This window comes from Erythranthe guttata, chromosome 10 (assembly GCF_056151865.1).
Source record: "Erythranthe guttata isolate IM_541 chromosome 10, IM_541, whole genome shotgun sequence".
Lineage (NCBI taxonomy): Eukaryota > Viridiplantae > Streptophyta > Magnoliopsida > Lamiales > Phrymaceae > Erythranthe > Erythranthe guttata.
Window position 1 is genome coordinate 1,476,362 of NC_142542.1, and position 12,280 is coordinate 1,488,641.

Here is a 12,280-nt window from a genome sequence, read left to right on the forward strand (position 1 = left end):
CCTGAGACGTGATATGAACGAATTAAAGGCCTTACGGAACAGGTCAATGCAAGATCTCGTGGGATCTAGCCCTTTCGCAAAACACCTCGATGACGACCCCATACCCGCTAGCTACCGACCCATCTCGTTCGAGTACAATGGCACATCGGATCCCGCCGAACACCTAAGCCGTTTTAACAACACGGCATCACTTCATCAGCTCACGGAAGGGGTGAGATGTCGTGCCTTCGCCACCACCCTAGCCGGGCCTGCGCAGGCCTGGTTCGGTTTGTTGCCTTCCGGGAGCATGCAATCTTTCGAACAATTTGCTAAGGCCTTCATGAACCAGTTCGCCAGCTCGAAAAAGTGCAAGAAAACCTCCCTATCGTTGTTCAGCATCCGCCAGAAGGAGAAGGAAAGCCTCAGGAGTTAACGCCACAATGAAACACGCGAGTTAACGCCACAGTAAAACACGCGAGTTAACGCCACAATGAAACACGCGAGTTAACGCCACAATGAAACACGCGAGTTAACGCCACAGTAAAACACGCGAGTTAACGCCACAGTGAAACACGCGAGTTAACGCCACAGTAAAACACGCGAGTTAACGCCACAATGAAACACGCGAGTTAACGCCACAGTAAAACACGCGAGTTAACGCCACAGTTATAACTTAAGTAAATAACACAAGTACTTTTTTAACGTGGAAACCCTCCAAATAAGGAGAGAAAAAACCACGGGGCCTAGCCCAGATCGGAAAATGGATGTTTATTAATGGTTGTTTTGCCTGTACAAGGTGTGTCTCGATTTCGCTGGCGTAATTGCCTCGATTTCATTGTGGCGTTAACTCGCGTGTTTCATTGTGGCGTTAACTCGCGTGTTTCAGTGTGGCGTTAACTCGCGTGTTTTACTGTGGCGTTAACTCGCGTGTTTCATTGTGGCGTTAACTCGCGTGTTTTACTGTGGCGTTAACTCGCGTGTTTCACTGTGGCGTTAACTCGCGTGTTTTACTGTGGCGTTAACTCGCGTGTTTCATTGTGGCGTTAACTCGCGTGTTTCATTGTGGCGTTAACTCGCGTGTTTTACTGTGGCGTTAACTCGCGTGTTTCATTGTGGCGTTAACTCGCGTGTTTCATTGTGGCGTTAACTCGCGTGTTTCATTGTGGCGTTAACTCGCGTGTTTTACTGTGGCGTTAACTCGCGTGTTTCATTGTGGCGTTAACTCGCGTGTTTCATTGTGGCGTTAACTCGCGTGTTTTACTGTGGCGTTAACTCGCGTGTTTTACTGTGGCGTTAACTCGCGTGTTTCAGTGTGGCGTTAACTCGCGTGTTTTACTGTGGCGTTAACTCGCGTGTTTCATTGTGGCGTTAACTCGCGTGTTTCGTTGTGGCGTTAATTCGCGTTTTCGTAAGCAAAATATTATGAGTGGGTGCTAAGTTAAAATATAGGAATGGTACAAGATTGAACTAATGGATGAGCTTAAGGAATAAAACACCACTGGAGATCAGTGAGGATATTGACAGACTAAGTCTGAAGTCCGATTGAACTAATGGATGAGCTTAAGGAATAAAACACCACTGGAGATCAGTGAGGATATTGACAGACTAAGTCTGAAGTCCAAAACAACAAAGACATAAAAGCGAATAAAGACGTTTCAAGCATATGGAAAAACGGAGAAATTGTTAAGGGTACATGACAAAAGGAAATAAAGGGAGTAATATTCAAGAAATACATATTCAAAGTACAAAACATAAAAAATGGTTAAGTCTTTTTGGCCTTCACTTTGGAACTGCTTCACTCTGATTCTCAGCATCCGGAGGGGGCGGCGAAACGAGGCTTGGTTGTGCCTCTTCGGAACTAACCACCGTCCCAAGGGCCCCGATGTCTCCGGCGAAGTCGGTAATAGCCCCTTGCCGGGAGAATTCTTCAACGAGGCCTTGATAAACCGGCCTCCACCACTCTAAGTTGGGATCCTCGTTTACATCCCCCTCAAAACCCGGAATCACGTCGTCGGGGAGGTCCTCTGCCAGTTCATTTTCCACCAACGGGAACTCGATGCCGGCACCGCCTAACCTCTTCCGAACAGCCGCAACCGCCGACGAAAAGAAGAAACGAGCTAAGCCTGAAGCTTCTCGAGTAAACGTGGTGGAACGCCACAATCGGTGAAAGAAGCGGCGAACAAACTCCTCGATGAAGCGAAGGCCCTCAGGCGACCCCGGGAACAACCTTTGCCCCTCTTTCACCCCTTCGGTGAAATTGGTGGAGGCTTGTACTCCAGCCGCGAACAGCTCGTTGGAAAGCCCCTTAGCTTTCTCCTCCAAACTGGCATTATGGGATACAAGGGAGTCTTTTTCAGCCTCGAGGATTTTTTCTCTCTCTTTCAGCCTCTTCACTTCGGCAAACAGCCCCTCCTTCGAGGACTCCGACACTCCCAAACTCTCCTTCAAGCCCCGGACTTCCTTCCGGAGCTGCATCACCTCTTTCCTCTGATTATCATACGCCTCGCGTGAAACATCATCCCACCCCAGGGGACCCGAAAAGGCGATGGCGAATTGCTGCACTCACAAAGAGGTTAAATGGAGTTAATCTTAAATACAAGATGCTATGGCAAAAACCAATTCACAAGAACCGCGTGAAACAAACCTGTGTAATGTTATGAAGAAGCAACTCAAGTCGGTCGCCCTTACTCATTTGCCCGAAGTGGGCGACATCGGTGGGGAATGCCAAGGACCGGCACGCAGCAATAGCGTTTTCAGCATTCCGGCAGAGGTACAGTCCAAAGTCGGCCGGTAAAGATGACCCAGCCGCCCCAAGGGCCAGCTCAGACCTCCGTTTCTTCGGAGCAGGTTCTTTCTCTACCACCTCTTCGGTCGAAGAAGGAGGCGGTGACGGGGCGAGAACTATCGCGGAGGATTGTTTAGGAGGTTCAGAGTCCTCAGTTCGCGAAGCAGGTCCACCACGGGCGCGAGGAGGAGCGGCGTTTTTCTTCGATGGCCTGGGCCTTAGAGCCCCTTCCTCCGAGGGTCTTTTCTCGGATTCAGCGATTAGAGGGCGCTGAAATTCAGACGCCTCGAACCCAGGTTCCGGATCGGAGGGACGGGTAGCCGGCTTGTCACCTCGGAACATCCTCTTCATCCTTAGATCTACGCACCAAAACAAACGGGCAAGGGAGATACGTGGGTGAGATACAAGACATACAAGTACATAACTAGCGAAACAACAAAAAACAAACCAACCGAAGTAAGACAACGAGTCGAGGTAAAAATTAGTGTTATAACCAAACCCACCTAAATCTTCCCGAGTTAGAGAATACGTGCCGTTGTCGTGAAAACGAAAGTGGCGAAGCATTGGCGGAAAGCTGGTGAGGCTATCCGGGACGCCGTGGCTCGGTTGAAAGTGGGATATCATTTTTAACAAACAATCGTCAACCGCCAAAGGTTTCCCCCTTTTCTTTTCAGGCAGGGTGGCGAGCCAAGGACACAAGTAGGGCGTGTCGACAGGATTTCTGGCAAAGAAATAATGACCTTGCCACCCATCGGTTTTATTAGGTGGCATCAGAATCTTAAAACCCGGTCGAGCCGAGATAGAGACATGGAAAGGACTCGAATTCTTTAATACCATCACACTCCGGAAGCGAGCTGGTGTAGGAATCACCCCCGACCAGGCGCACAGCATGCGGAATCCGGTCATAATTATTATGGCATGGGGGTGGAATTGGTTAAGGGACACGTTACATAATTGGGCAATCTCGGAAAACCAGGGCGAGATAGGAAAAGATAGACCGAAGTAGAATTGCTCCGAAAACCAAGTACTAAAACCTAAAGGAGGGTTTAGAGGGCGATCATCTCGCGAAGGAAGAATCAATTCGACATCGGTAGGGAGGCCTATGTCGCGAACTAAGTTATTTAGATCTGTCTCGCTTAAAGTACTAGGTCCCCATTGGTCATCCAAATCTCGTCCTTCAGATAGGGAAGGAGAACCACTCCTCGCAGAAGACGAAACCTCTTTTCTGCCCCTCTTCTTGGGCCGTTCTAAGAGTTTGCCCGAGGGGGAGAAGTAGGGTCCCTCCTCCGACGAGGAAGAAATAGAAAAAGCGGGGTTTTCACCCTCCTCCCCGGAGGGCATTTTTTGGCCGAAAGGATCGGGAGAACGGGCAGACATTATCAATTCGAAGAGTAAAGGCGGGGGAAATAAGAGACGGGGGAAAGAAGTAGTACCTTTGTCGGGGAAGAAAATGGGCACGAAGGATAAGATCTCTGTCTCGGAAAAGCAGGTTCGCCGGAGAAGAAATAATAAGAGAAGAAAAAGCACAAGGGTAAAAAAAGGAAAAAACTTAAAAAATGGCAAGGACCAGGTATTTATAGAAGAAGGAAAAGGAGAAAGCTCGATCGTGACCGTCTATTCGGATGGACAAGATTCAAAGTAGGTCTCCCCGAATCCGATGCAAGAGGCGTCGATTGGACTCCCCTAGTAATGACCTAGGAAAGAGAAAAAACCAATCATAACCGCCCATCCGAACGGACAGGATTTAATGCAAATTACCTCGAACCTAGCACGAAAAGCGCTGATGGAAATCTTCTCATAATGACCTAGGGAACTCGAACCGACCACGCGGGGTGTCAGAGCAATTAATGAAAGGGAAAGGAAGAGAGGCTGCGTATGCCGACATGAATCAAGTACGAAGTGCGAACTGATGCCTCATACTCCATACTTATAAAACGAGGTAAAGAAAAGCCGACTTGTTTTATAAATAAGGAGTAGGGGGGAGTAGTTGATACGGGCTTGTTTGACAATTAATAAATAAACATAAGCCCATTAGGGTAAGCCCAATATGATAGGCCCATAATGAAGAACCCATGATGCCGTAGCTCGGTCCTATGAGCGAGGTCGTCATATGGCGCGAACCTCGGAACTACGTGGGAGTACCTTAACTCGCTAGCCCAATACCAAAACGCGGTAAGGCGAGCCCAGGGCAATATAGGCCCAAGATACATGACTTGGGGGAAAAGGGGAAACCCTAAAAAAGGAAAGCCTTGGAAGCCAAGCTTTCCTCATCTATAAATAAGAGAATCAACATACACACACACGGGATTTTTTTTACACTAATCACTATTACATTACATATACATTTTCTCTTCTATTCCGATCACTGACTTGATCGTCGGAGCTTTCCCGCCGGGAACCCCTCCCGGCGTTGCAGGTTTATTCACCCGGAGTACGGACGGAGCTGGCTTGAGGAAGACGAAGACCTACGGACCAAATCAAGTGGCGCCGTCTGTGGGAAAATCTTGAAGTTTTGGGAAAACAGCTTCCGGGAAAAATCAGATCTACCCCCGGAAGTCCAGATCTGAGCTGAGAACGTGGAGAAAAAATGGAAGGAGAAGACACGGTTACCCGAAACCTACAGAAGGAGCTGGAAGCAGCAGCTCACGATACACCTGGCGTTGATCCGCCGCCTGCCTCGAGGGAGAAGTCCGGGTGCAGCCTGCTCACGCCCGAGAAAGAGAGACGAGTCCCTCTCTTTTCAGGAAGCCCTTCTTTTGAATTTCAGAGCGCTGGAGCTGCTTCGAAAAGACCGGCTGCAGCACCGGCTCCACCCCCTGATGAGCGCACGTACACCCGAGATGAAGTAGAAGTCATGATCACCACGGCCATCCGCAATTACGCCCAATCCTTACCTCAGGATAACCGACCCAAAAGGGACCTGAGACGCTCTCTGAACGAGGGGCGAACTGATGATGAAGGCGACAGTTATTCGGAAAATCGAGGAGGCGACAGTCATGGAGTCAGGACCGAAGTAGACAGCCTGAGACGTGATATGAACGAATTAAAGGCCTTACGGAACAGGTCAATGCAAGATCTCGTGGGATCTAGCCCTTTCGCAAAACACCTCAATGACGACCCCATACCCGCTAGCTACCGACCCATCTCGTTCGAGTACAATGGCACATCGGATCCCGCCGAACACCTAAGCCGTTTTAACAACACGGCATCACTTCATCAGCTCACGGAAGGGGTGAGATGTCGTGCCTTCGCCACCACCCTAGCCGGGCCTGCGCAGGCCTGGTTCGGTTTGTTGCCTTCCGGGAGCATGCAATCTTTCGAACAATTTGCTAAGGCCTTCATGAACCAGTTCGCCAGCTCGAAAAAGTGCAAGAAAACCTCCCTATCGTTGTTCAGCATCCGCCAGAAGGAGAAGGAAAGCCTCAGGAGTTACATCAAACGGTTTACCTCGGCCACCCTGGAAGTCCCGACTACCAGTGACGAGGTACTCATGGCGGCCCTTTCACAAGGGTTGAGAGATGATGAATTTTTCCGAGCTCTAGCGCTGGAGCCATCACCTGATTTCGATAACTTATTAGAAAGGGCATCTAGGTTCATTAACTTAGAAGAAGCCCGCCAACAGAAAGTGGAAGAATCTCACCAAGCCACAAGTGTACGGGTCAGCGAAGTAAAGAGAGGCAAGGAGCCCATGTTACCTCGCAAGGATGCCAATATTCCTAGTCGGAGTATTGTTTCGGATGCTAAGGGATCTCGGTTCCAATCATACCAGCCCCTTACAGCTCCTCTATCCCAGGTGCTATACGCGATCGAGAAGAGAGCCGATCTGCGGTGGCCTCGAACTGCTCGCGGAGCCCCCCGTCGAGATCCGACATTGGGTACTTTCTGCCGTTTTCATAACGAATACGGACATACGACCGACGACTGCGCACATCTGAAAGACGAAGTGGAACGTCTCATCAGGGATAACAAGATTGGGGATTTTGTGAAGATAGATTCGCCTCGGGGGCAAAAACGTGAAGCCCAGTTCGGGAACCCGCCACGAGCACCGCCCCCACCGCCAGCGCCGAAAAGAGGGTACATTCAGATGATTTCAGGAGGTCCTACAGGAGGAGATACTCACCGGGCTAGGAGACGTCATCTCGGTAGCCTAAAAAATAATCATGAAGTTTGCCAAATTTCTACACCGAAGTATCGTCACTATCCCACTATCTCGTTCAGTCCTGAAGATGAAACAGACCTAGATGATTTTCACTGTGATCCTCTCCTCATCACGATTAACGTGGGAGGATACGATGTCGCTCGCGCCTTCGTTGACCCCGGAAGTTCGGTGGACGTCATATCTTACGAGTGTTTCCTGCAAATGGAGCTTGACCTCCCGGTTTTTCCCGTCACCACAGCGATATTTGGGTTCACAGGAGGGTCCCTGACGCCGATTGGACAAGTTAAAATCCCTGTCACTATAGGAACTCCACCTCGAACACGCACTCAAACTGTCAATTTTGTCATCGTTGAGGGGTCGCCGACCTCATATAACATCGTGGTAGGACGACCAATGTTACATACCTTTCGGGCGGTCCCTTCGACCATTCATCAAAAGCTTAAGTTCCCGGTTGATGGGATGGTAGGAGAGGTCAGAGGCGACCAAGCCCAATCGAGATCGTGTTATGTCGAAATGGTTAAGATAGCAGAGAAGGGCCGACGCGATACCCTCACCAAAGAAGACTTGGGAGACGAGAAGCGCCCCCGAGTTGATCCAGAGGATAAAGTTAATCATGTACAACCCATGGACGAATTGATGACGATCGACCTCGTCCCTGGGATGATGAAACAAACCCGGATAAGTAAGGATTTAGAACCACCTCTTCGGGATGAGTTGATAGCGTTATTGCGGTCTAATGTAGATATTTTTGCCTGGCAACCAAGTGATTTGACCGGTATATCACCACGAACTGCTGTACACAGGCTCAATTTACGACCCGAGTGCAGGCCCGTCAAGCAGAAACGGCGACACTTCGGTACCGAAAAAGACGAAATCATACAGAAGGAAGTTCAACGACTTCTGGAAATCGGACACATCCGGGAAATTCAGTTCCCTACATGGCTGTCCAATGCGGTGTTAGTACAGAAAGCTAATGGCCAATGGCGAATGTGTATCGATTTCAGGGACTTAAATAAGGCTTGCCCGAAAGACGATTATCCTTTACCTCGCATAGATCAGCTTGTAGATGCCACTGCTGGATGCGAGCTACTTAGTATGATGGATGCCTCGCAAGGATACCACCAAATTCCGCTAGACGAAAAGGACCAGCCAGCAGTAAGTTTTGTCACCGCCACGGGGACTTACTGTTACGTGGTGATGCCTTTCGGCCTGAAAAATGCGGGAGCCACGTATCAGCGATTAATGGATAGGATGTTTCGGGCCCAACTCGGACGCAACATTGAAGTTTATGTGGATGACATGTTAGTTAAAAGCAAGAGGCGCTCTACGCATCTCGCAGACCTAGCTGAGACCTTTGCAACTCTTCGTTTATATGGGATGAAGTTGAACCCTGCTAAGTGTGCATTCGCAGTACAAGCTGGAAAGTTCCTGGGATATATTATTAATCGGGAAGGCATCAAGGTAAACCAAGATAAAGTGGAGGCCGTACTTCAGATGACACCTCCTCGCTCCATCAAGGAAGTCCAATCCTTGGCAGGAAAAGTTGTAGCCTTAGCTCGGTTTATATCGCGAATGGCTGACAAGAGCCTGCCTTTCTTCAAAGTACTAAGGAAAACAGCTCAGTTCGAATGGACCACCGAATGCCAGCTCGCATTCGAAGCATTAAAACGATCCCTCACTTGCTTGCCGATCCTTAGCACCCCTGAAAAGGGCGAAACCCTGTTTGTATACTTGTCAGTGGGCGATGAGTCCATCAGTTCGGTGTTGTTTAAGGAAGTTAATAATCAACAAAGGCCGATCTACTATACTAGTAAGATCCTCACTACGTCGGAAAGCCGATATTCTGAAGTCGAGAAAATAGCGTACGCACTGGTCCTCACTACGCGACGACTCCGGCCTTATTTCCTGTCGCATACCATGGTGATTCGCACAAGCTTACCCCTTCGGCAGACCCTAGGTCAACCTACCGCGTCAGGGCGAATTGTTAAATGGGCCATCGAGCTGGGACAATACGAGATCCAATATCAACCCCGTACCTCGGTCAAAGGACAAGCGTTAGCGGATTTCATCCGAGAAACCACCAGGATACCCATCGAAAAGGAGTGGAAAATTTACGTGGATGGCTCCTCTACAACCTCGGGAGCGGGGGCAGGAATAATAGTTATTGATCCCACTGGAACGGAAGTCGAATTTGCTGTCAGGTTACCTCGAGTTTCCAATAATGAAGCAGAGTATGAAGCCTTTATCCGAGGTATGGAGATCGCCCAAGAGCTCGGAGCGCGCGTGGTGCGAATATACTCCGACTCTCAATTGGTAATACATCAACTCGAAGGAGACTACGAAATAAAAAACGATAGAATGAAGAGTTATGTAAATAAAGCCCGAGCTGTGCAAGAAACTTTTGAAGTCTGTACCATGCATCAAATTCCGAGAAACGACAACCAGCGAGCTGACTTCCTCGCTAAAGTCGGGTCGTCAGTCGTTGACTGCATTGAAAGAAAGATCACTATCCTTATTGCCCCCACCCCAACACCGGGGATAATGACAATAGACGAAGAGCCGGATTGGAGAACACCCTTGTTCAAATACTTCAGAGGAGAGCGAGCTGGCACCAAGAGAGAACAGCACCGTTTGGCGTATAAGGCAAGGCACTTTTACGTACGGCATGGGACATTATATAAAAGAAACTTCACCACAGTAGATGCGAGGTGTTTGGGAGAGCAGGAGGTAAAGCATGTGCTGGATGAAGTGCATCGCGGTGGTTGTGGCGAGCATGGAGGAGCTCGGGCCCTCATGCAGAAACTACACCGGGCCGGATATTACTGGCCTGGCATGAAGAAAGACACGTACCGATATGTTCAACACTGCATACAATGCCAAAAATATGCCTCGCTCATCCACAAGCCGGGGGAGGAAATGACCATCATGAGTGCTCCATGCCCTTTCGCCCAATGGGGAATCGACCTGGTGGGGCCATTCCCTCAAACCACGGGTCGGAAAAAGTTCATCATTGTCGCGGTAGATTACTTTACTAAGTGGGTTGAAGCTGAAGCCTTATCGAAAATCTCAGAAGACGAGGTCATGCACTTCATTTGGAAAAATATCTGCTGTCGATTTGGCCTACCTCGAAGCCTTGTATCGGACAACGGCACTCAGTTCAACGGTAAGAAAATTCGAGCGTGGTGCGAAGAGATGAAAATTGCACAAAAATTCGTAGCAGTAGCGCACCCCCAGGCCAATGGACAAGTGGAGTCCGTAAACCGGACCATTGTCAATGGGTTGAAAAAACGGTTAGACGAGCTGGGTGGAAGTTGGGTAGACGAGTTACCCTCCGTCCTATGGTCTTACCGGACCACATCCAAAGCAGCTACTGGCGAAACACCGTTCCGGTTAACCTACGGAACTGAAGCGGTTATACCGGTCGAAGTGGCAATGGACACGCTCCGCATCGCCGCATTTGACGAAGTAACAAACGATGATGCTTTAAGATCACAGCTGGACGAAGTTTTCGATCTTCGGGAAACGGCGTATTTGCACATGGAAAGAAGTAAAAACTTGATTAAAGCTCGGTATGATCAGGGGGTGCGGTCCCGCTCATTCCAGATCGGAGACCTCGTCTTGCGACGAGCGGACGCGCTAAAACACACGGGAAAGTTGGAGGCTAATTGGGAAGGACCATACACAGTCACCAGGTGTTTGGCCGGCGGAGGATATGAGTTGGCAGACATCGACGGAAAGCCGTTACCTCGGGCTTGGAACATAATACATCTGAAACGCTTCTTCGCGTAAAAAAAAAAAAAAAAAAAAAAAAAAAAAAAAAAAAAAAAAAAAAAAAAGAGAAAGAGAGATAAAGGAAATCGAGGCAATTACGCCAGCGAAATCGAGACACACCTTGTACAGGCAAAACAACCATTAATAAACATCCATTTTCCGATCTGGGCTAGGCCCCGTGGTTTTTTCTCTCCTTATTTGGAGGGTTTCCACGTTAAAAAAGTACTTGTGTTATTTACTTAAGTTATAACTGTGGCGTTAACTCGCGTGTTTTACTGTGGCGTTAACTCGCGTGTTTCATTGTGGCGTTAACTCGCGTGTTTTACTGTGGCGTTAACTCGCGTGTTTCACTGTGGCGTTAACTCGCGTGTTTTACTGTGGCGTTAACTCGCGTGTTTTACTGTGGCGTTAACTCGCGTGTTTCATTGTGGCGTTAACTCGCGTGTTTTACTGTGGCGTTAACTCGCGTGTTTCATTGTGGCGTTAACTCGCGTGTTTCATTGTGGCGTTAACTCGCGTGTTTCATTGTGGCGTTAACTCGCGTGTTTTACTGTGGCGTTAACTCGCGTGTTTCATTGTGGCGTTAACTCGCGTGTTTCATTGTGGCGTTAACTCGCGTGTTTCATTGTGGCGTTAACTCGCGTGTTTTACTGTGGCGTTAACTCGCGTGTTTCATTGTGGCGTTAACTCGCGTGTTTCATTGTGGCGTTAACTCGCGTGTTTCATTGTGGCGTTAACTCGCGTGTTTCACTGTGGCGTTAACTCGCGTGTTTCATTGTGGCGTTAACTCGCGTGTTTCATTGTGGCGTTAACTCGCGTGTTTTACTGTGGCGTTAACTCGCGTGTTTTACTGTGGCGTTAACTCGCGTGTTTCATTGTGGCGTTAACTCGCGTGTTTTACTGTGGCGTTAACTCGCGTGTTTTACTGTGGCGTTAACTCGCGTGTTTTACTGTGGCGTTAACTCGCGTGTTTCATTGTGGCGTTAACTCGCGTGTTTCATTGTGGCGTTAACTCGCGTGTTTTACTGTGGCGTTAACTCGCGTGTTTCAGTGTGGCGTTAACTCGCGTGTTTTACTGTGGCGTTAACTCGCGTGTTTCATTGTGGCGTTAACTCGCGTGTTTCGTTGTGGCGTTAATTCGCGTTTTCGTAAGCAAAATATTATGAGTGGGTGCTAAGTTAAAATATAGGAATGGTACAAGATTGAACTAATGGATGAGCTTAAGGAATAAAACACCACTAGAGATCAGTGAGGATATTGACAGACTAAGTCTGAAGTCCAAAACAACAAAGACATAAAAGCGAATAAAGACGTTTCAAGCATATGGAAAAACGGAGAAATTGTTAAGGGTACATGACAAAAGGAAATAAAGGGAGTAATATTCAAGAAATACATATTCAAAGTACAAAACATAAAAAATGGTTAAGTCTTTTTGGCCTTCACTTTGGAACTGCTTCACTCTGATTCTCAGCATCCGGAGGGGGCGGCGAAACGAGGCTTGGTTGTGCCTCTTCGGAACTAACCACCGTCCCAAGGGCCCCGATGTCTCCGGCGAAGTCGGTAATAGCCCCTTGCCGGGAGAATTC